Source organism: Ailuropoda melanoleuca, chromosome 8 (genome assembly GCF_002007445.2).
Source record: "Ailuropoda melanoleuca isolate Jingjing chromosome 8, ASM200744v2, whole genome shotgun sequence".
NCBI classification, from domain to species: Eukaryota; Metazoa; Chordata; class Mammalia; order Carnivora; family Ursidae; genus Ailuropoda; species Ailuropoda melanoleuca.
Window position 1 is genome coordinate 116,396,573 of NC_048225.1, and position 25,231 is coordinate 116,421,803.

Here is a 25,231-nt window from a genome sequence, read left to right on the forward strand (position 1 = left end):
ATTACAGTTTCTCTGAAAACTGCACTGAATACTTTGGAAAGCCTTGAAAAGGAGGGTCTCCAAATATTTCTGTTAAATTATGTGTGGGCAAGATCATTGTCAAAGATTGGGAGAAATGTTAAACATGTAGAAGAATTCTGGGTTCAGAATACTTTGCATGTCTCTATAATTTTGGCCTCACTTTAAAGGAACCAAAATTGAGAAATCATAGATGATGAATTACGGGTGTGAGTTTATGAGAAAGACTACTTGGAATTTCAGTCAGGTGACCCATACACAAAGAAAAGGCATGATGTACATGAAAAAGATTGGAAAATAAATACACATTTATTAGATAGAAATAAACAGCTCAAGGTATGTACACATTACTTTTGTGATTCTTTTTTTATAAAGCTCTTTCAATTAACCAATAAACAACAGACCCAATTATTTTTACAGTAAAATGAAGAAATGACCGAAGGAAGTCTATGGTATATACAGCAATAACCACACTGGTTTATATTTTCACTTCAGCCACTTAGAACAAGATACCTGTTCTCTCAAAATTTTGATTTTTGTTTATGAAAAGGGGAAAACACCTATCAGGTTTACTTCACAGGTTTTAATAAATGAAAATATTTTATAAATTTCAAAATGCTAAAAAGAAATGCAAGGCAAATAGATCTACTGAGCTTTAAGCTCCTAATGGTAAGAGATATGTCTGGTATGACTCTGTATTCTGAAAAAGCCCATAGAACGGTGTTTGTAGAGAGTAAAACATTAAGTCTTTAACGAATGAGTTAATGGATGAATGTACTTATTCCTCTGTCCCAGTGATGAGCTGCATGTGGAAACATTGCTTTCTGGCCTAGCCTTTTTGACAAGGTGTCAGGCTGACTTGATGGACATCTTAGAATCTGTCCTTATTGTGGCCATTTTTGGCAGTGTCTGTACAGGAGATATGTACCAGCCGTCTTGTATAGGTTTATGTGGTACATGATAGATATTTATTAAATAGTCTTTACTGTGTGAGTCAACAAATGAATGAGCGAATGATTCAAAATGTTCAGACTCTTTTGTAACTCTTTTTTTTTTGCTCACAAATTCCTGTAAAAGCAATTGGAACTGGTGGTTGTTGAGTTAACTGGGTAGGCACTTGGTAAATATTTGTTAAATGAATAAATGAACATGTAAATGCAATGAATGGACATGGAGATAAATCTGTCCTTATTTTTCAGCTTCACTGAGATTTAATTGACATAAAAAGTCATGTAAATTTAAGGTGTAAACATGTTGATTTGATACACACACATATATGTAATTGTACACTTATATACACTTGATACATATTGCAATACGATCACCACCATAGCATTAGCTAACTCCTCCATCATGTCACGTAATTATCATTTATATTTTGTGGTAAGAACATTTAAGATCTACTTTCTTAGCAACTTTCAAGTGTATAATACAGTATTGTTAACTATCATCATGACGGTGTGCATTACATCCCCTAGAACTTATTCACTTTCTAACTGTAAGTTTGTACTCTTTAGCTGACATCTCCCCATTTCTACCACCCCCAGCCCTTAGTAAACTATCATTCTTATCTCTGTTTCTATGAGTCTGGCTTTTGTAGATTTCACATGTAAGTGATACACAGTATTTGTCTCTCTCTGTCTGATGTACTCCATTTAGCATAATGCCATCAATGTCAATCTAAGTTTTGGCAAATGGCAGGATTTCCTTCTTAACACGTATATGTATATGTATATGTTTAAGAGTGCACAAGGGTTCCCTTTTCTCTATATCATTACCAACACTTTTTATCTTTTGTCTTTTTGGTGATAGACATTCTAACACGTGCTATATCATTGTGGTTTTGATTTGCATTTCCCTAATGATTAGTGATGTTGAGCATTCTTCCATGTACCTGTATGTCTTCTTCGGGAAAATGTCTATTTGGTCCCTCTGCCTATTTTACATCAGATCCTTTGTTTTTCTGTGATTGGATTATATGAATTCTTCACATATTCTGGATATTAACCCCTCATCAGATACATGGTTTGCAAATATTTTCTCCCATTCTGTAGATTGCCTTTTCATTTTGTTGATGGTTTCCTTTGCTGTGCAGAAGCTTTTTAGTTTGATGTGTCCCACTTGTTCATTTTTGCCTTTTTTGCTTGTGCTTTTGGTGTCATATCTGAAATATTGTTGCCAAGACCAATGTCAAGATGTTCTCCTGTTTACGTCTAGGAGTTTTATAATTTTGGTCTTCATTTAAGTCTTTAATGTATTTCAAGTTTTTTTTGTAAGTGGTGTAAGATTGGGGTCTAGTTTCATTTTTATGCATGTAGTTATCTAGTTTTCCTAATGCCATTTACTGAAGAGATTATCCTTTCCCCATTGAGCATTCTTGGCTCCTTTGTCAAACATTAGTTGGCCATGTATATGGGAGCTTACTTCTGAGCTCTTGATTTTGTTCTATTGGTCTGTGTGTCTACTCTTTTTTTTTTTTCTAAAGATTTTATTTATTTACTTATTTGAGAGGGAGAGAATGAGAGAGAGAGACAGCATGAGAGGGGAGAGGGTCAGAGGGAGAAGTAGACTCCCCACCGAGTAGGGAGTCGGATGCAGGACTCAATCTTGGGACTCCAAGATCATGACCTGAGCTGAAGGCAGTTGCCCAACTAACTGAGTCACCCAGGCACCACCATGTGTCTATTCTTATACGGGTACCATATTGTTTTGATTTCTACAGCTGTAATTGAGAAGTGTGATACTTTCAGTTTTGTCTTTTTTCTCAGGATTGCTTTGACTATTTGGGGTCCTCTGTTACTCCATACAGATTTTAGGGTTTTTTTCTCTTCCTGTGAAGAATGCCACTGGAATTTTGATAGGGATGACATTGTAGCTGTAAATGGGCTTGGATAGTATGGATATTTTAACAGTACTAATTTTTCTGATCCATGAACATGGAATATCTTTTCATTTGTCTCTTTTTAAATTTTTCATCAGAGTCTTGTAGCTTTCAACATGCATATTTTTCAAAGATAAATCTGTCTTAAAGTCACTAAGGTGACTTAAAACTACTTGCTACTGGGATGCCTGGGTGGCTCAGTCAGTTAAGCATCTGCCTTCAACTCAGGTCATGATCCCAGGGTCCTGGAATCGAGCCCCGCATTGGGCTCTCAGCTCAGCGGGAGCCTGCTTCTCTCTCTCCCTGTCACTCCCCCTGCTTGTACTCTGTTTCTGTCAATCAAATAAATAAATAAAATCTTTTAAAAAAAACCTACTTGCTATTAATTGTAATAAAATGCCTTTTTAAAAAATTAAGACTTGTACCACACGCAGGATAAAAAAACTCAAACAGTTCAAAAAGATGAAAAGCAAGTATCCTCCTCAGACCATATCTTAGACTCACACCTTATAGAAGCCTTTCTAAAAGTTACTAGTTTTACTTAACTAAAAAAGTTGACTTTTTGTTTATACTTCCAGAAATTTTATATACACTATAGAAACATATTTTTATATCACACACACACACATATATATATAGAGAGAGAGAGAGAGAGAGATGCCCAAAAACTGAGACATAAGCATACTGAACACACTTCCTTCCTTTTAAACTTAACAACGCATCTTAGAAATTTTTCATTATCAGCATACATGAATCTATGTCAGCTTGTTTAATACCTTTACTGTCGTTCATTTAACTGGTTTTCCACCGATGGATATTTAGTTAGTTTTATATTCTTAGCTATTCTGAATACTGTTGTAATGAATTCATTTGTGTACACACACACACACACACACACACACACACACACTTGTTTATGTGCCTGAGTGCATCTGTAGAATGAATTTCTAGAAGTAGAATTCTGGGTTAAAAAAGATTTAGCCCCAGAAGGCAGAGAAGCTGCCTTATTAAATTTACTTTTCAGTTTTAATAATGTTTGAGAATATCAGCTCTGCCCAGAAAAATAATCAATGGATTTCTTTTCCTTCCTTAAAGTTAAAATTGGACATTGAAGACACCTGGCACCTAAGGTGGGATAATATTAGACAACTGGGCTCAGTTCTGTACATGTGAGCCTTCTGATTTTTGGTGTAGGAAAGACTTTATGGAAAATCTAAAAGACTTCTTAGAATAAGAATGTTAGGGAACCATCTAACTCTCTTTGGAAAATTCATCTCAAACATGATAGAACTGATAAAAATGTGCTTCTTCCAGGCTTGTTTCATGTGTGGTTTCTGTTTGTTTGTTTTGTTTTGTCCTTTGGATGAGCTTCTCTCAGTTTTTCTTATCAAACAAAAAGTAATTATTGATTTTAATCAACTTTCCCTCTTTCCCTGAGTTATTTTTGTGTTGCTTTAGCATAATAGGAATCATGAGAAAACTTAAGTGTACTTACCTATTCAACAGAGAAGAAATATTCACATATGGGAACACTAATGTGTATTGACAAATACAACTAATCAATGACTAATAGTATGATTTTCACTTTGATTGAATAAAAATAGTTTAAAATATGCCAACAATTTGAGTTTAAATTGGCACAAAAACTAATCCTTCTATAAATATAATAAGTTCTTGGGAGATACTCACTTGGGAGAAATATTTAAAATTAATTTATTATTAGGAATACTTTTTAGAGTGATTAGCCTAGAATTGTGCCCATAAACACAGAGGAAAAAAAAAAAACAATGCAAGTCTATTCCATCCAAAACTGTTAGTTGAAAAGATAATTTGTTATTTATTTATATCTGTTGTTTTCAGGGACACCTGGGTGGCTCAGTCGTTAAGCGTCTGCCTTCAGCCCAGGGCGTGATCTTGGCGTTCTGGAATCGAGCCCCACATCAGGCTCCTCCGCCGGAAGTCTGCTTCTTCCTCTCCCACTCCCCCCTGCTTGTGTTCCCTCTCTCTCTGGCTGTCTCTTTCTCTCTGTCAGATAAATAAATAAAATCTTTAAAAAAAATTTATATCTGTTGTTTTCAGCCCTGGCTGCCCATTAAAACGATGAAGGACTTTTAAAAAATATATAAATATTCAACCAAAACAATTACAATCAGAATCTCAAGCTTAGGAAGGGGAGTGGAAGGCATCCACATTTTTTAAAGCTTTGCTGGTGATTCTAATATGCACTCAGGTTTGGAACTACTGGTTACCAAAAGACAAGAAGCAGAAGTTTAGAATAAAACACTTCCTGATAACCATCAGGACACCAAAGTGAGTGTGACACAGACCACTTCTCTCACTGCATGCAAATTTACAAAGGAAATTATTCCAAGAGTTTAACAGTTTTCTGGAACCTTCATCAAATTCAAGGATGTATAGGTGGGAGACAGAGAAGATTTAAGGAAAACATTAATGAGAGAGCTGATGCTATGCTGGAATCTTCATCTTCCTTCTGTGAAAGAGCCACAGTGGATGCTACCTTTTTCTTCAAACGTACGGAAAAGTGCTTTAATGGGTACACTCAAAGAGCCATGAATTTGTTTTCTGCCATTGGGAGACACAAGACTGCTATCTGATCCATGCACAAGAAAGCTTTATCAGGCATAGACTGGGTCTGTTTTCTATCAGCCAATTGCTCTGTCAGTGGAATGAACAGTGCTACAGTATGGGAACCAGCCTGCCTTTTGGAGTTTGTCAGAGCAAGAAAGCCATTAGTACTTTCCTTTACAGAATGGTAGTGACTTGGGAGAGGGATCCTGAATCATTCCTGACCAGCATGGATGACAGAAGAGGTGAGCATAACTTAGCAGAAAGAATTTGGAAGTGTATTCTTAGACAGAAAGTGTGAGTTGCAGGTGATCGCCTAGAATAAAGATGTATCTTCTTGGGTGAGCAGAAAAGCAAAACCCTCAAAGCCCACAAAAGCCACCTATGAGAGAAAGAGTCAGCCAAAATTATCTTCCAGGACTATATTTTAACCAGCTACCAAACAGAAAGCATGAAGCCATCCAGGTTAAGTAAAAATCAGTCTATTCTTTGTCTTCATTTCCCTCTGCTACAGTAATACTGTAGAGAATAGAAGAGCTAGCAAATATGGTAGGAAGAGAGTGGGAGAGTTTTCCCATTGCAAGCTGCCATCTTTAATCCTGCCCAAGCTGAAGTAAAAGAATATAATGTTAAGTGGACATTAGGGTTTGATCAGCACACTTTCCCTATGATTTCTGAACTTGCAGAGCACAGTAGAAAGTAAAGATTGAGTTTTAGCCAACTGACATTGTAATTCATGATTTTAGTCTTGAGATGACTTGCTCATCATTTTACCTATCAGATGTTCTGTACCCTTGATCCCAAAGGTCTTCTTTCTTCTTAATTTATTGTTTCCCTACCAGAATTTCTTTATCTGCGTCTTGCTTATTTGCACTTGACATCTTGTACTTAACATCTAGTTTCTTCTCAACTCTTTCTTGAGAACACTGATTTCTCACTTGCTTCCCACTCTGATGAGCAGTAATATTTCCCAATGACTCCTATGAATATCCAAGTTCTTACCCTCTGCCCTGCCAACACTCATCCACAGTGAGGCATGTTTCATCACAGAATAAAACAGAACAGTTAATTAACTATTTTACCTTCCAACTTGTTTTGTTAGCATTTTGGAGATGTAGGCAAACAACAAAGGGCAACACAGTATATAGAGCTCATTAGTGAAGCCTAACAGTGCCCATGAGAATGGAAGTAAAGTAAACTGTGAGCTCATCCAAATTATAGAGTTATGAATTTAGGTCTATATGCATTTAATGAATTGTATGCTATTAATGCATTGGAAATCAAAGGACCTAATAAGTGGTATACTTTTTGTTAAAGTCACACACAGAATTGGGCACCTTCGTTTACATGTTTACTTTGCTTTTAAAATGATTCTGATTAAAAATCAGTTTTCAGAATGATAGAAACACTCTTTGAAGAGCTTGAATTGTGACACAGTAGGAACCTCAAAACTATTACAAAGATGACTTTTATATGTCTGAGCAATGTAATTTTTTAGAACTGGAAATTACTTTTGTTTTACTTGCTATGATCTTTCCCACTTTCACAAACTACTTTGGATTGGCTTTCTGAGCCAATCTGGTATGAGACCTCTAGGGAAGGCTCAGCTGCAATATATAAAGCAACAGTTTTGGTTCATTACTGGATTTTCTCTTCCTAATTAGTGGAATGCTGATAGTAGAGGCATAGGGTATCACATGCCACTATGTTAATGAGAAAATTGGTGAGGGTGACATTTAGTTAATTCATACAATCCTTCTTAAAAATACACACAATTTTAAGTAATGAGGTATAGATTATTGCTGTTAATTGCCTTTCCATGAGTAAGATGATCCTTGTATTCCTGGATATCTATTCATTAATTTATTCAACAATCATTTATTGATTGTCTAGAAAAAGTCAGGCATTGTGCTTGGTACTAGAGATTTAAAGTAGGGTAAGATACAAGACTGTCCCTGCTCCACAGTCTTAATGTATTTGTAAAGGAAAGCTTGTAAAATTTAACTTCAGTAGGTAAGTGTTATAACAAATGTGTACCAGCTCCAGTGATGGAACTAAAAAAGGCGCAGTTAATTTATTGGAACAATTTAGGAGGAAAATGTTTCAAAGAGAACAACTTTGAATGGGTTTCCTAAGACACAGTAGGTATCCTAAGGCAAACACGGTAATGGCGAAGAGATATTGTACACTGCAGGATGAACATGTGCAAAATACATAGGCATGGAGCAGCTTGACACCTTCAGGAAGTTGTTAGTCATTTGATATGACAAGAGTGTGGTATAAGAAATGAAGTCATAGGAGGTGCATTGATAAATGAAAACAAGTCCTCGATCACAAAATATCTTCTCTGTATGTTATAGAATTTGAGTTCAATCTGTAGAAAATGGGGAGTTATTGGACTAGATTTAGAATGGGAGTGACAGTGTCAGATTTGTAGTTTTAGATAGCTCATTCTAGCAACCACATGGAGGATTGGTTAAACACTCAAATTTGAATCCTTCAAATCAGCGGTCAGTTGAACTATACATTCAGAAGATCTGTTAAACTCCTACAACTGAATGCAAAATTTGTGTGCCTATGTACTACTTCTGGGGAGGAGTTTCATAACATACATTTGACTTTCAATCACTAGAAGGGGGTGATGGTGACAACCAGGAAGTAGGGTGACCAACTCCTCCCAGTTTGCCTGGGACTTTCATGGTTTTAGTACCAAGAGTACTACGTCCTGGGAAAACTCTCAATTCCAAGGAAACTGGAACAGTTAGTCATCTTACTTGGAAGTCATAAGACTGTGGTAATAGACCCTGTGAAAGGAAATTAAGAACTTCAGCTAGAGAAGAAGGAATGACCTTGAGTCCAATACATAGGACTGAATGGTTAATGGAATTGAGGTGCAGTAAGAAAAAATGAATTGAAGATAAAACCCATATTTCTAGCTCTAGTTACTATATTTATCTGGTTGCCATAAAGGAAAGTGTGTGTGTGATGAAGTACAGGTGAGGTTCAGTGGGGTGAGGTCCGGAGCCAACGACCGAGAAAGAATTCTTGAGACGTCTTTGGTGCAAAATGATGGTTTATTAAAGCACGGGGACAGGACCCGTGGGCAGAAAGAGATACTGCCCTGAGGTTGTGAGGAATGGCCTATTTTATACCCTCAAGTGGGGAGGGGGCTAGGGGTAGCGTAAGTCTCTAAGGAATTTTGGGAGCAAGGTCTCCAGGACCTTGAGGGGGCTAGCTACTGTTGGGAAAGGGTCATTTATTACCGTCTAATAAAACCTGAGTCATGAGACCCTTCAGATGTATATCGGTGGGCCATATGCTTGGGGGATGATTGCCAATACGTATCTTGGGGGGTTAGAGATAAAGGAAGTTTCCAAAGGAATTTTTATACTTTAAAGTAGACTTCAGGATTTAAAGTAGACTTACAGGATCTTAGTGGAGGGGAGGGGGTCAGGCTAGGACTGCCTTTTGCCCTTAGCAAAGAATTAACATCAAGGCAGCTGAATTCCCAGAAGAATGTCACCGCGCCTGTTTCAAGGATTTGTCAATGGGCTGTAGGTAGCAAGGACTTTCTTTGTCCTTCAGGGCAGCCAGGAGTGCCTGAGGAACATTGCATACATCCACAGGTGGGGGATTACAGGGTACCAGCTTCTGCTCTGTCCTCAGCCTGCCTTCTGTTCCCTCATCATGTGTACAAGTAAGAATGACTTCCACTTTGAGCAAGTTGATACTGAGATTCTGATGGAAATGTCCAATGGGAATTGAACATATAGTTTTAAAGTTATAGGGAATACATCTAGAAGAATTTGGATAAGATTATTCAAGGATGATGTGTACAAGCAGAAGTCGTGGTCAAAAAGACTATTCTGGGAAGTTTATACATTTGAGGACATCCACAGGAAGAAGATCTTGAAAAGAATATGAAAAATAGTCTGTTCAGAACATAAGCAGAAACTACTCTCAGAATTCAAGAAAGGAAAGATTGAGATTATTATTTATATGTTTTAAAGTTTTAAATAATTTTCTGGAAGTATTAGCCAATATAAACAGAAAAGAGAAAAGAATTAGAATATAAAAATTATAAGAGGAAGGAATGAAATATCATTTGAAACTTATATGATTATATACTTAGAAAATCATTTGAAAATATAATTGCAAACATTAAAATAATTTGATATGCTGGATAGATACAGAAACCAAATAGTTTCTGTTTATACAAACAATACAAAATTGAAAGATTTAATGGACAAATATTCATCTGTAACAGCAACAATAAGAGTTAATATCAAATGCTATTATTGGATGAATATTGAATGTTATTATGTGCTGGGCACATAATGTGCTTTCACAGGCTCATTTCATTTAATCCTCACAACAACTACATTTTATAGATGAGTAAGTAGCGGGAGAGAGTTTAAGCAGCTTGCTTGTGTTTATACAATTCATAAGTGGCAGACCTGGATTTTAAATATAGGGTGTCTTAATCCATAGGCTGTGGTTTTAACTGCTATGCTATGTAGTTATTCTCTTTAAGAAAAAATAGTAAGGTAGTACACTAGAATGTACTTCACCAGAAACACCCTTTATATGTAGAAAATGTGAAAATGGTACTGATGAGGGAACAGAAGGCTGACTGAAGACAAAGCAGAGTCTGACCCCTCCCCCCCATGAGATATATGTGACATTCCTCAGGCACTCCTGGCTGCCCTAAAGCTAAGGAAGGGAAGGAAAAACAAATAGTTAATTTATAGAGATCACCATCTTGCAAGACTTGAGGCTCCCTCAGTTTACAAATGTGCTAGCAATTTACAAGAACAAAGCATTTCTATCAACAACCTAGCTTCCAGAAGGAAATGTAGATACAATTAAATGTCCTTATAACCTGCAGCCCATTGACAAGTACTTGAAACAGGCCGAGTACAATGTTCCTTCAGAAGTTCCCAACTATGAGGGCGCCTGGGTGGCACAGCGGTTAAACGTCTGCCTTCAGCTCAGGGCGTGATCCCGGCGTTATGGGATCGAGCCCCACATCAGGCTCCTGTGCTATGAGCCTGTTTCTTCCTCTCCCACTCCCCCTGCTTGTGTTCCCTCTCTCGCTGGCTGTCTCTATCTCTGTCAAGTAAATAAATAAAATCTTTAAAAAAAAAAAGAAGTTCCCAACTATCTTCATGTTAATGACTTCCTAGAGGGAAAAACAACCTCAACTTGACAAAGGCAAGGCCTCTGGTATCCCGTGAGTCTTCTTTAACATATGAAAACCCTTTGAAACTTCCCTTTTTCCTTACCTCCCCCAACTCCATGGTATATAACCAGCCACCCCTCACAACCCGGGGCAACAGCTCTTTCTGCCCACGGGTCCTGTCCCTGTGCTTTAATAAACCACCATTTTGTACCAAAGACACCTCAAGAATTCTTTCTCAGTCATCAGCTCCGACTCCACTCCTCTGAACTTCACCTGTATTCCAAAACCACATCAGTACCAATGGAGAAAAGAAGTCTTAGACAAATAGAAAACCTATCATGTCCTTGGGCAGGATAACTTAACATAAAAATATATATTATCCTTAAATTAATGTACAAATATAATTTGATTCCAATAAAAATATTAAATGATTTTTTTTCTGTGAAACTGGTTGTAGTTTATATGCAAAAATTTTAAAAGGAAAATTCAGAAAAAAAGCATTGTTGAGGTGAGAGAGCATCAGATATTTTAAAAGTATCAAAATTTTCAACAATTAAAGTAAGGCAGTGCTAGTACGTAACAGAGAGATAAATGGAAGTCCAGAAATAAACTGAAATACCTAGGGATTCAGTACATAATAAAGGTGGCATTATTTATGTCGTATACATCAGTGGAGGAAAAGAGGATGATTCAATAAATGATTCTTGGACAATGGGGAAGCCACCTGGACAAAAATGGATCAATATCTCATCACTTAACATACTTTTGAGAAAATTGAAGAATGTACTGTAAAAACTATCAAAGCATAAAAGTAATAGAGAACTTATTTTATAATCTCAGTGTATGAAAGACCTTTATGTGTGTGACACACATAAAAAGGCCATAAGAAATCACATTTATAAATTCAACTACATAAAATTAAAATATTAAATTCTGTCCAAACCAGTGTAAGAAAAATCAGAAGATAAATGATAAAAATGTGAAAATATAACATCAAAAGCAAGCAATTTCCTTTTATTGAAAATAACTCTTTCAAATCAAAGTGATCATCAATCAAAAAGAATAAGCAAATGATCAAATACAAGTTGCTTTTAAACAAATGAAAAATGTTCGCTCTTACTCATAACAGAAATATAGATTAAAACCACATCAGATTATCAGATTATGAAAGATTCAAAAGTTGGGTAGCATACCTTATGGATGAGGATGAGGCCAAGAGGCACTCTCATACATTGCTGGCAGAACTACAAATTGGTATAGCCTCTGTGCAGGGCAATTTGCCAGTATTGTTCAAATTTAGAACTTAGAAATAAATACATCACTTGTTCAAAAAAATTAATTAAAACAAAATCTTAAACAGTTAATGGTAGGTCATTTGGCTCATTCCTTCCACTGAAAACAACAAATGGGGGTTGAAAAACATCTTAGAATTCAAGAGGCCAAATAAGGAAATGTTAGCAAAACTGAAGAGAAAATAGAGAAATAAGTGAGTACTTAAATAGTTTTCTTCTAAGAGCATTTGCTGATCCTCACAATTTGAGTTTGAATTAAGATAGGGTTTCAGGTGAGAAGGGCAGAAATAAAAGCAGAAGACCTCCCCTGCCCTGAAAAGAACTATAGGTCTATCACCTTAAAGTGAGGAGAGGGCTGACTGAATATTCTCACAGGGAATACTAGACCATTTAATATGCTTTTGACCTTGGTTTGAGGTGATCCCAAAATGTTAGAGATCCTGCAGCCTGGCAGAATAATTTGAAATCATATCTGGATAAGTTCACTTATTGTAGACCTCAATCATTATCTCTATAAATTATTACTTCACATAAAATACCTAGCACACAGCAGAGATGACCAGGAGTACTAGAAAATTATACTCAGTGAGTATACAAAGATTAAAAAGATTCAGATATTGAAATTACTGGATGCACACCAAAAATCAATTATATATATTAGTATTATATCTATATAACTAATTAATATATTCATCTATATCTATATCTGTATATCTATTTATCTATCTACAGAGGGAGACAATATATAGTACATGTTCATTCGGTGGTGTACAATACATCCATCATCATTATGATATATGCCTTAGAATACCTACTCTATCTCAGGAAACTCATTCAAGAATCTTCTTTTCAAAACATTTCCCTCCCATGTGTGGTAAGGAGGTTTGTTTTATAGGTACTGAGATTTATGGAGCTATAGTGATGGAGGTAGTATGGTATCAGTACAGGAATATATAAAGAATTGAATGACATAGGATGGAAAACTAGAAAGCTGACCCACCCACACATACACAGGCCCCTAAAGGGGACAGAGGTAATATTGCGGAGGAATCGAAGAGATGACAGTCTTTTAAAGAGATGGTATCCTAAAAGGCAATCTATGGAATGGGAGAAGATATTTGCAAGTGACATATCAGATAAAGGGCTAGTATCCAAAATCTATAAAGAACTTATCAAACTCAAAAGCCAAAAAACAAAAAGTCCAGTCAAGAATTGGGCAGAAGACATGAACAAACATTTCTCCAAAGAAGACAACAGACACATGAAAAAATAGTCAAAATTCCTTATCATCAGGGAAATACAAATCAAAACCACAATAAGATACCACCTCACTAAATGGTCAGAATGGCTAAAATTAACAACTCAGGAAACCACAGAAGTTGGTGAAGATGCTGAAAAAGAGGAACCCTCTTACCCTGATGGGTGGGAATGTAGGCTGGTGCAGCCACTCTGGAAAACAGTATGGAGGTTCCACAGAAAGTTAAAAATAGAGCTACCCCACAACCCAGCAGTTACACTACTAGGTATTTATACAAAGGATACAAAAATAGTGATTCTAAGGAGGCACATACACCCCAATGATTACAACAACAATGTCCACAATAGCCAAAATATGGAAAGAGCTCAGATGCCCACTGACTGATGAATGGATAAATAAAATGTGTGTGTGTGTGTGTGTGTGTGTGTGTGTGTGTGTGTGTGGAATATTACTCAGCCATCAAAAGAATGAAATCTTGCCATTTGCAATGACATGGATAGAACTAGAGGGTATTATGCTAAGTGAAATAAGTTAGTCAAAGAAAGACAAATACCATATGATTTCACTCATATGTTAAAGTTAAAAAACAAAATTGATGAACATTGGGGAAGGAAAGGAAAAATAAAATAAGATAAAACCAGAGAGGGAGGCAAACCATGAGACTCTTAACTATAGGGAACAAACTGAGGGCTGCTGGAGGGGAGGTGGGTGGGGGGATGGGGTAACTGGGTGATGGGCATTAAGGAGGGCATTTGATGTAGTGAGCACTGGGTTTTATATGCAGCTAATGAATCACTAAATTCTACTCCTGAACTAAGCAAACAAACAAACAAAAAGAGCCCCAAACAAGATGAAACAAAACAGAAATGGTATAGATAAAATCAGGTATTTGTGTTAGATACAGACTGCTACAAAAACATTAGTACATTTATGATATTAAAAATTGAAAAATTTATTTATCAAAGGATACAATAGAAAAAATGAAATGACAGGCCACAAAAATAATACACGTAATACATATAACTGACCAAGGAGTCATATCTGGAATATACAAAGAAGCATAACAAACCTATAAGCAAAAGAGGAAAGACAAAAAGCAAACCTCTACCACACAAGGAAAGAGCTTGAGCCAAATCTCCGAAAGAAAGTAAATCCAAATTAGACTGGCTGAACAATAATAAAGAAAATCTGACAACATCAAATGGTAAGAATGTGGAGCAAGCAGTAAACTCATTGCTGAGGACAACACAAATTGGCCAAATCCCTTGGGGAATCATTTGACATTTTTTTAATAAAGTTGAAGATTTATATATCTCATGCCTTGGCAATTTGACTCATAGATTTATACCCTGTAGAAATGTGTGCTTTAGAAGTACACGATGTCACAGAGCTGGAACAAAACCAAAAAGGATGCAGTAGTTCTTCACCAAAAAATGAGAAATCTTTAAACATAATTTTTATTGAACAAACGAGGTCAGATCCCCCAATATATGTAGCACGTGATTCCATTTATATAAGGAACAACATTAAACTATCTTACTTATGGATAAATATATAGGAGGCAATACTGTAAGGACAAGCAGGAAGTAATTACTGTAGAATGCAAGGGGATGGTTCTCCCTGGATGCCTTGTGATCAGGTGGAGGGGGGAGGCTTCTGGGCAGCTGACAGTATCTTATTCTTTACCTGAATGCTAGTTACAGTAACCTTATAACATTTCATTAAATGGTACATTTATATTTTGTTCATCTTGCTGTATTTGTTGTATTTCATAATAAAAAAAGTTAAAAAATAAAGAATGATAAAAATAAAGGATGATTTTTTTTTAAAGGATGAAAGTTGAGTGCTGATTATTGCCAGTAGCCACAAAAGGGACTTCTTCTTTTTTTTTTTAAGATTTATTTATTTATTTATTTTAGAGAGAGAGAGAGCAAAGAAGAGAGAGTGCAAGTGAGCACAAGTTGGGGGGGAGGGGTAGAGGGAGAAGGAGAGAAAGAATCCTCAAGCAGGCTCCCCATTGAGCAGAGAGCCTGACCTGGGGCTTGACCTCATGACCCATGAGATCATGACCTGAGCTGAAACCAAGAGTCAGATGCTTAACCTAATGAGCCACCCAGGTGCCCCAGACAAAAGGGACTTCTTGGTGCTGGTGGAAATTTGTTTATGAAAATGCATCAAGCCGTACATGACTTCTGCACTTTCCATATGTGTACTTAAATAAAATGATTTTTTTAAAAGATTTTATTTATTTGACACAGAGAGAGACAGCCAACAAGAGAGGGTACACAAGCAGGGGGAGTGGGAGAGGAAGAAGCAGGCTCTCAGTGGAGCAGCCCAATGCAGGGCTCGATCCCAGGACCTCAGGATCACGCCCTGAGCCAAAGGCAGACGCTTAACGATTGAGCCACCCAGGCACCCCAATTGTTTAATTAAATTAATAAAATGGAAGGAAGTTAAACAGGAAGCCAGGTAGACTGTTCTTTTTATAAGCGAAATTTTGAATGGGAATGAAGCTTAAGGTAGTATCCAGAGGGCACGAATTTATATGTTATAGAAGAGACCTGAACCTATTTATGTGTGATAGGGAGAGAATCAGAGGGTAGGGCTTGAAACAGTGGAGAAGATACAAGGATTGTTGAGTAGTTCTGATGGCCCAGCGGCACTGGGAGTTGATATATTGGGTGGCATTTCCAGAGTTAAGCAGTTATCTTCAGCAGTTTAGGGACTGGTAATGAGACAGAGAATGATGAAATTAAATCGATTGAGAACCTTCAGGTAAATTTTGGCTGAAGTACATGGAAAAGCAGGTTGCAGCAACTGGTTCTATGGAGAGTATCGTTAAATGATGCCTATAGGCCTGGGATTCATAGAGAAGGAAACAATCACAAAATAGGGTGATTCAGGGATGCAGTTGGAAGGGTTGCCAGACTGTAGGTCTGGGAAAGAGGAAGAAGAGGTAAGTGGGAAAGAGGCAAGTAAGAGAATTGCATTGCTACAGTACCCCAAGCCAACCAACTCTTTCAAAAGTTCGATTAAGGATAGAAAATTTTCAGTTTTACAATGGAATCTTTCAGTTTTTCTCTCTAAAACAAAACAGAATTCAGTAGAAAAAATATTTTGTATTTTTGAGTAATAATTTTACATAGCTTCTCTTAAGCACAGGTCTGGAGAACAGCATATCATTGAGACTCCACATTATAAATAGGAATCCAAGTTAAATATTATGGGGGAGGAGGAAAATCTGAAAAAAAAATCAAATCATATATCAAAGCTCCAATACATATTTACTTTTGGATCATTCTCTGTGTCGGCCTGAGTCATGGCTTGCCTTGGCAGTAGAATGACTATTTCCTGAAGGTATCAGTATGGCTGGAAGATTAGAATCCTGCCAGAAGTTCTTCCTAAATTGCTCATGGTTATGCAAAAGAAAGAAAAGAGAAGAAAGAGAGTAAAACTGTTCTGATTGAGGCTGAAACTATTGCTGTCTGTTGTCTGTGATTCTCGTCTTAGGAAATACAGTTGCCTGAAGATTTGGTTAAAAGTCTCCCTTTCCCCCCTCACCCCCATCCCCATCCCTGATTTCAGGACTCCAACTGGTCTAGTCCTTGCTGATTTCCCAACCATCAATAGTTACACTGCACTGCTACCATGTTGAACAGAAAGGGTGCTGCTACAAGCAAGGTAAGAAGAATCAATCCATCAACAAGAAGGTAATTGTTGAGCAAGACTTCAGTGTTAGGTACAATGGAAGATATGGAAAATGCATAAGAGAAGGTTATCTTTAAGGCTCTTACATAATACAAAAATAGGGCAAAACATGAACATTTCACAAATCCAGATATGTATGGTAAGTGCCAGTAGAGGAGAGGATAGAGATTTCAAGGTAGCCTGGTGTAGTCAGCATAGGTTGCATGGGAGAAAAAAAAAAAAAGATTTGACCTCAGAGATGAGGTTTTGTGCAGAATTTCAACAGGTGGGTACATTGAACCATCAAGAGTCATGCTCATATTATCTCCTATTTCCCCCAAATAGCCAATGCTGTCACTTGCAAACATATCTGCATTTAATCAACTCATAATTACTTGTGCCAGGGAAAGGAATAAGTCAGAAACAATTTGCTTTGGAATTGGAATAAAATGTGCTATATTCCTTGAAGTCCATTTGTCCTCCTTATTTTGGATTGTTGAGGGTGATGTTAAAATACACTTGCATTTTCCAAGCACACATGCAAGAGCACAGAGATATATGGCTCAGCACTGGATGGTGTTGGGGGAAAGCCATACTAGGATAAAAAAATGACAAATGCTTCTGAATTGATTTCATGTTGTCATGGCTAAACACAAACAGCCTCAGAACATCTGGGATTTCCTCATTTTAATTCCAAGTTGTCATATTTTCACACATTCTTGCTTTCTTGGACTGAGATATTTTTTTCTAGTGTAACTTGTGTCCACTTGCAAAATTGTTAAGAATTCCCATCAAATGGGGACTTTAGATTTTCCCACGTGAACGGACTCTTATAATGGCAAGCTAGTGAGGAAGGAAGAAAAGAAAGACTGAAGAAGAGAAAAGAGAATTTCTGAATTGAAAAAATATCAAAAACAAACTAAATTATTACAGCAAATTTCCTAAAATATTGTCTTTAATTTCAAAGGGATCTGTAATTTGAAACTGAAGCCAACACGAGAATGGCAGTTTCCAGGAGACCTCTGAACCTCTCTAAAATTTCAATTTGCTCCACCCAACTTCTACACTTCTAACTCTCTTCTTTGCTTTAGTTTTTCCCCTTAGCACTTTTCAGTAGCTAACATACAATACACATTATTTATTTGATTTTGTTTATACTGTCTCCACCATCAGAAGGTAAGCTCCATGGTGGCAGAGACTTTTCTCTATATCCCCACTCCCCAAAACAGTGTGCTGAACATAAAAGTACTTTACAAATATTTGTTGTTGAATGAATTCTAAATCTTCGTGCTAATGGGTTTAAAGTATTTTTCCATAATCTCAGAATAAGTGTTATATTCAATTTACCTTAAATGGATCTTCTATCACTACTATGAATAGAAAATTAGATTCAAATAAATTATTAGAGTGTCTATTTATAAAACCAGATTAAACATAGAGAAGATAAATTCAAATGCTTTGTTTAAAGGGTACACATAATTTTCAACTATGAATATATTTAATAGGGTAACTTGATAACTGAAATAACTGTATTTGGTCTAGTTATATTAGGAGTAAAATTAAGCTGGATCAATCAAGACTCATAAGCAATGTACTATTCAACAGATGAACTGATGAGGGCTTGCACACTAATTTTGCATTATGGTGACTATTACCAAGAATAACTTTAGCAGAATAACAACTCTGAGTAATATTTTTATTAATTTGCAATTGTTATTATCAAGCAGTATTTATGAATAGAATCAAGATCCTTCATAAATAATCTATTAAATTATAAAAAAGGCAGCTCCAATAAGAAATTTAATAGGGTGATAGTCAAGATAGGTGTGTCATATGCAGATAAAAGGAGGTAATAGTTGCATTTCTGTACCCAGCATTGGTCAGAAAATGCCTAAAATATTTTTTTTAAGAAATGTTTCTTTTAAGTGGATCATTGACAAACTAGAGCATATTAGATAAAATAACGAGGATGGTGAAATGTCTAGAAATTATTTTTAATAAAAAAAATTAAAAAATATTTTTAATAAAAAAGCTTAAATAAGATTTACTGGTAAAAATAAAAAAGAAGCAGTCCAATGACCTAGAGATGTTTAGCATAGAAAAGAAAATATTTGGGTGAGGGAGAATGAAGATTTTTAAAAAGCTTCAAATAGCTGAGTAGCTACCAATAGAGCTAGAATTTGATGTTTTGAGTTACTCTAGTGGGTCTAAAAAGAAAAATAAGTAAGTTGAAATTACAGAGAACTAGACTTATATTTGTTGTAACAGAAAACTTGCTAACAATTTGAATATCTCAAAAATATAATGAATTGCATTATGAAGTTATAACCTCTGCTACTCTACATTGTGGAGTGGAGGAAAGAAACTTGATATTGTGCATATCCGAAAGGCAATGGTTGTGTTTTGTATTTCTTTACCTTTAATAGATGTAGTATGTTTATGCGTAGAAGAAGACCTATAAAGAGCTCAAGAGCCTTTGGTTGCATGGATGAATGGATGTTATTTGGACCTCCATGAATATTTCCATGTTTCTACACGGACCAGGCTATCTGTGAGAGAATATAAGTAAACTTGGTTAAAGGATGACTGAATAGAAAACATGTGAGAGATGGGAGTGAGACACAGTAAATGGTGAATAAGTTTCAGGACTTATCTACCCCAGCACCATTTGCTTACATTCTAGGGTAGTGAAACCCAGGCAATTTTTCCTCTTCTCCCCAGGGAAGATTTGTTTACATTCGAGAGTGAAAACTTTCTTCCTGGAAGAGAGGATGGACTCATGTGCCAACCACCCTATATAAGATTTGAATTTCATAATTTCAGGGTTCCTCTCCTATGGTAAAACCCTGGTAAACGTTCAAGTGAGCACCTGCCCTCATTGTGTTGCCCTGTGGGGGCTTGGAAAACTGATGCTAAAATTTCTCTATCATCTATCTATCAACTTAACAGATGAATGGAAAAAAGGAAGGAAGGAAATGAGGAAAGAAAATTGGGTATTTATCTGTTAGGAGCTCTTTATATTCCTGCACTGTATTAGGATTTCACAGATAATGATCATGACCTATTCAATTTTTAGATACATGCTGATATATATATATATATATATATATATATATACACACACACACACATTACCATTACATTATATATATATAAAATTTATTTAAGATGTTTATTAAATAGATATATATTTTTATATGTATTTATATTATATACATATTTTTGTCAGGTCACTGTTGGTAATTTTAAGTGATGTTTTCAGTCCCATGACAACAAACAAAACTCAATTTCTGAAAAAAAAAAAAGAAGACAAAAGATTCTGCAAGATTTTTGAATTCAAATCATCTCCTATAGAAAGTATGCAAATTTCTTAACATAAAGAGAAATTTTTATCGCTGATAAATCATTAGTGAAAAATTTTTCAATAAATGGCATGGTGGTTTGAGGTAAATTATAGTAGCAAAGAACCTCTTTTCTGAGGTAACACAGACAGAATCTAATAAAGATGATCTCTTAGAATGACTGAAATGGAAAGAAAAATCATTTGGCCTGAACCTTCCTCAGGACATGCTCAACATATACTGAATTTTCCTCTGAACAGAAAAAATAACAAAACCTGTTAAGATGAAGATTCTAGAAACTTTTAACTTGCTATCTTGCTGGCATTTTGGGTCTTGAGAAGAGTTTTAGTCAAACGAACAACTCTTCAACGTAACCATAGGCATTTAAGGTTTTTTTTTCCTCCAAGTTCATTAGGGTATAAAGTGATTCATGAAGAACTTCAAAAAGGATTGATTAATGCATGTCTAGTTCCTGCAGTTAAAACATTTGAAAACTCTTTACTCCCAAGTTTTATGGTGATTCACCTAAAAAAATCTCTCTCACTGGCAGAAACACATGTTAGCTACATTTATACACTAAGAGAAACACCACAGGGACCAAAATATTATGTTACTAAGTTAATGATATGCATATCTCATAGAATTTGCTGTAATCGATATCTGTGACCAAGCTGGCAGCAGATCAAACAGTGCCCTATATGAAATCCCTGTGAGGCCCCTCCTCTGAGTGCTTCGTCCACTGACCATTACAGAGCTTATATGGTTCACCTTCAGACAGTAACTCACTGCCAGTGTGTGGTTTTATTTCAGCTGCTGCATATATACTTGAAAATTTCTATCTTGTTGCTCAAAGTCAATTATAATATTTATTCATATGCTAACAAAAGCATTATGTTATACACATTGCATACAATTAGCTATAGAGATATTCTTTTAATATTACATTATCCAGTGCCCTAAGCAAGCATTTGTGTATCCAAACTTTGAGAGATGAAGATAGCACAAAAGGCTGTAAAACATAGGAAATATAATATTCTTTATGTGTCTGTCATGCCACTGAAGAGTTTCCAAAAGGTCTCACCGGCATTTTATCTGACCTTCAGAACTACAAGGTGACCCACCCTCTGAGTTTTAAAAGGCTACCAAGTGAGAGGAGTTTAGGCTTATTCTGAACGACTCCAGAAGGTCGAACAGAAGGAGGAGATGAAATCCATTTTAGTCACATTTTAACCCAAAATAAAGGAGACTTTTCTGACCATTACATATCTTTCTGTGCATCGGTTTGCTTCACGGTGTGTCTCTTATCAATGGAAAAGTCTAACACAGTGGCAAAAAGAAGTCAAGCATCCATGAGAAGCTGGATAAGATGACCTTTCAAATTTCTCCAAATGTTGGAATCCTGGGCACATATTCTAGTTCTCCTTTAGTTTAAAAATGGGTGGTAGCTTGCTGTCCTTCAGATCCTAAAGGGGGAGTATATCACTCCTTCTGTTCCCTTCTCTAATCTGGACGTATGCCCAGTTAAGATGAAGAACAGTTTAGCCATGAGCTTCAGCTGCTGCGTGGCTAATGGAAAAGGAGCCCAGGAATGCACACTCTCTCTGTGTCTACTCAATGCCAACAGGCTCGCCTGATTTGAACAAAAATCCAGTCAAGCTGCCTGTTTGGCAGCGTGCAAGCAACACATCTGGGTACCTTACAAGATTTCTGACTGAAGTAAGGGGCTGTTTTCAAACTATGTAGGCAGGACATTAAATGCTCTCTTCCCCACTGGGCTGTGCCATAAGCTAGTGAAAGTTGATCGTGAAATTCATGGTATCTTGAAGCAGAAAGATCTCAGAAAAGATCTTAACCTACGTTTCTCAAAATGGAAACACTACCCCATGAAGGCTCCATGGGGAAAAATGGTATGATACCAAAGAAATTGCATATTTAGGTCTTTCTAGAAGATTCACAATGCACATTATTATAATTAAATATCCTGAGAAGTCTTATTGCAAAGAAACTTTGGGAAATATAGATCTATTTTTCACACATGAAGAAACATAGGTCCAGGGAGATAAAGTGACTTGTCCCAGGCTGAATATACTGACAGAATTATGATTAAAAGTTGGGTTTTCTTGCTCCTAATTCAATGTTCTTTTCCCTAGTGTACTGTCATGATCATATTCTTGACTTTTATATTTCATTTTGTCATGCCCATCTCAGGTGTTCATCCTTAGACTGATCATCTCTAGCTACGGGGTAGAGTCTGGGAAAAGCCTTAGGGTAAGCACTTGCTTAGTCAATATACTGGAGCCAGAAATTAGGGTTATGTTGTCAAAAAATAAGAATATATCAGATCGTAGAAAGATGTTAGAACCAAATCTGGAATTTCCCACAACTGAAACATTTTCCACTATCTATTCTGTGCTATGGCTGCCTTTAACACATGCATTTCCTTTTTTTTCATACTCAATTCCTAATGAGACTTTGCTTGACATGATTCACCTGTTCAACATAGAATCCCAAATCTACTCAACCCAACTAAGAATGAGATACCTCAAGACTGCATTCTGTTAATTACAGAAGTGATATGATTATTATAAGTTTAGCAACCCAGGATTCCTTTTCTAGACCACTCAGTCAGGCCCAGACATGGTTCTTGAAGAGCACAAAATGTATGGACTTTGCATCCTCCCCCAATGCAGTCCAATATGTAATGGGGGGGTGGGGGTGGAGAAAGATAGCAGCAGTGAATGTTCCCATTTAAAAAATTAGAAAGGGGGAACACACCAGACTTTGGACACTTATAGATGGCAATAGCAAAATGAATATTGGATGGGTGACTAACATCTTTGAAAATTGATAAGTCCTATAATTGGTCAATATGAACCCCCAAAATCAGCTTCCCAGGAAGATTTCCCTTGCATTTTTCAGGACCAGCCATAAGAGAGGCCTTGTAATACTCTCTTGGGTTGCCCTAACTTAGTTGTTCAATTCTCTTAGTGGTAATTTTGGTGACTATAAATTACTTACATGGCTGCAACACACAGTTATTTTTTTTCAGTCTTGAGAAGCTTTGTGCTCATACAGTACCCTAAGAATTTAAGCAACAACTGCTTACTATCATTGTTGTAGACACTATTTGCTAATTAGCAATGTAGGAAATCTTATAGTCTAATCTAGGCTGAACTACAAACCTAAGCAACTATGTCCCAAATCTTAATTTCTGCTTAAAGTTATCAGCCTTGGAGCACAAATAAAGCATGATAGACTGACTTGGGGCAGGTAAAACATTTTCCTTAAAAATTAATTTTTTCTAGATCAGTGCTGTCCAATACAAGTTCCTACAGTGATAGAAATGTTCTTATTTTCTGTTGTCCAATATGGCAGGCACTACACACATGTGGCTACTGAGCACTTAACAAGGGATTAGTACCAGCAAGGAGCTAAATTTTTAATTTTATTTAACTTTAATTAATTTAAATTTACATAGCTATGAGTGGCTAAGGCTACCACATTAGCACAGATCTAGAATGATCCCATATTAAGGTTAATTTCCAACCAGAACTATATACTATAGCAATTAGCAAGATGAGCTTTGTCAGGTAAGAGGCGTAAGAGAATATGAAATTGGGATTCCCTGATTCACCTGCTCTTTTTCTGTATATTCACATTTCAAACCATGATCCTATGTTATCCTTAGCATCAGAAGCAGGGTCCCTTAGAAAACCCTATCCTAACATTCCAGCTCAGAAAGACCAATGATTATCTGATCTTAAGCAGTTTCAGATCTTCCTTATAACAAAGTTATATGCTTATCTTAATGTTTCTGGTTCTGTTTTTTAGCAAAGTAACTCTGGACAGGAACTTCTTGCCCTTTTGAAATATGTCAATGGAGGCCGTCAGAAATATTCAGTAATGTAAGCTAATCTAAAACTTACCACAAAATTCTTACACTTTTATCCCCAAAGAGCACAATATCTGATTCCAAGAGAAAGATCAGGTTATTGCTTCCAAAGACATACAGCTTTTCATTCTGGAATGGGAAAATGCTCAGTAATTCCAGGCCTCATGAGTCAGTTACATATTTTCTCCAAGTTTGTTCTGTCACACACTGGCCAATTTGAGTACTAGTACGCTTTTGGTTGCAAGCGACAGAAATCCATTTAAGCCCCCCCTCAAAAAAAGGGGGGAAATGAGGGCAGTTCATACTGTATGGATATAGGAAGGTCTCATAGAAGACAAGACAAAAGTAGTCAACAACAATTATAAACAAGAGCTGTATTCCAGATACGCACTAATAGCTGGTAAAATGCATGAGATCTTTTAAGCCCCAACTCAAACATAAAGGTGTAAGTTGCTTTTTTTTTTTTTTTCCAGGTAAATCTTCAGGAAGATTCCTGAACTCTTTGTTTTGTTTTTGGTATACACTGTTTATATTTTAGGTTTTCTTAGCAGCTTCCAAGAAAGATTTAAAATGTAGTGATACTCCATACTTTAGTTTACCATGGCCTCTCGAGAATTGAATGTCCCTCTGTCACAGTTCATTCTCACTTTAGATTCACTCAATGGCATAGCACTTTGGATCCTGTACTGTGGCTTACTCCATCAAATTACTTCTAGCTTCACTTTATAAGAAAAGGATTTTTTTCTGCTGACATTTGTACTCCATCTTTTTTCCTTTCTACTTTTCATTTGTTTTCCATTTCTATTAGTATTCCCTTCACATGCACAAAACCAAAAGGACTGAAATAGCAAACAACATGTCAACAGCACTCCCGACACATTGAACAGTTGGCAGAGCTTGGGAAGTGAGGAAAAGGAGCATGCACACCAAGGGTGAATGGGCTGTCGTTTTTCTGCTACTGAGAACTGTCTGACAAAAGACCCACAGCAGATGTACCAAAACACTTCAATAAAATTTCATACAATCTGAGGACACAGCATGGTAATTAGAACAAAAAAGCTGAAAACTCTGTTCCCAGAGAACTGTTTGCCTTC

General features: G+C 36.3%; 1 pseudogene; it reads left to right on the top strand.

The window, feature by feature from the left end:
• LOC100464255 overlaps positions 1–25,231 on the top strand; it is a 156,302-nt pseudogene that overhangs the window by 51,099 nt on the left and 79,972 nt on the right.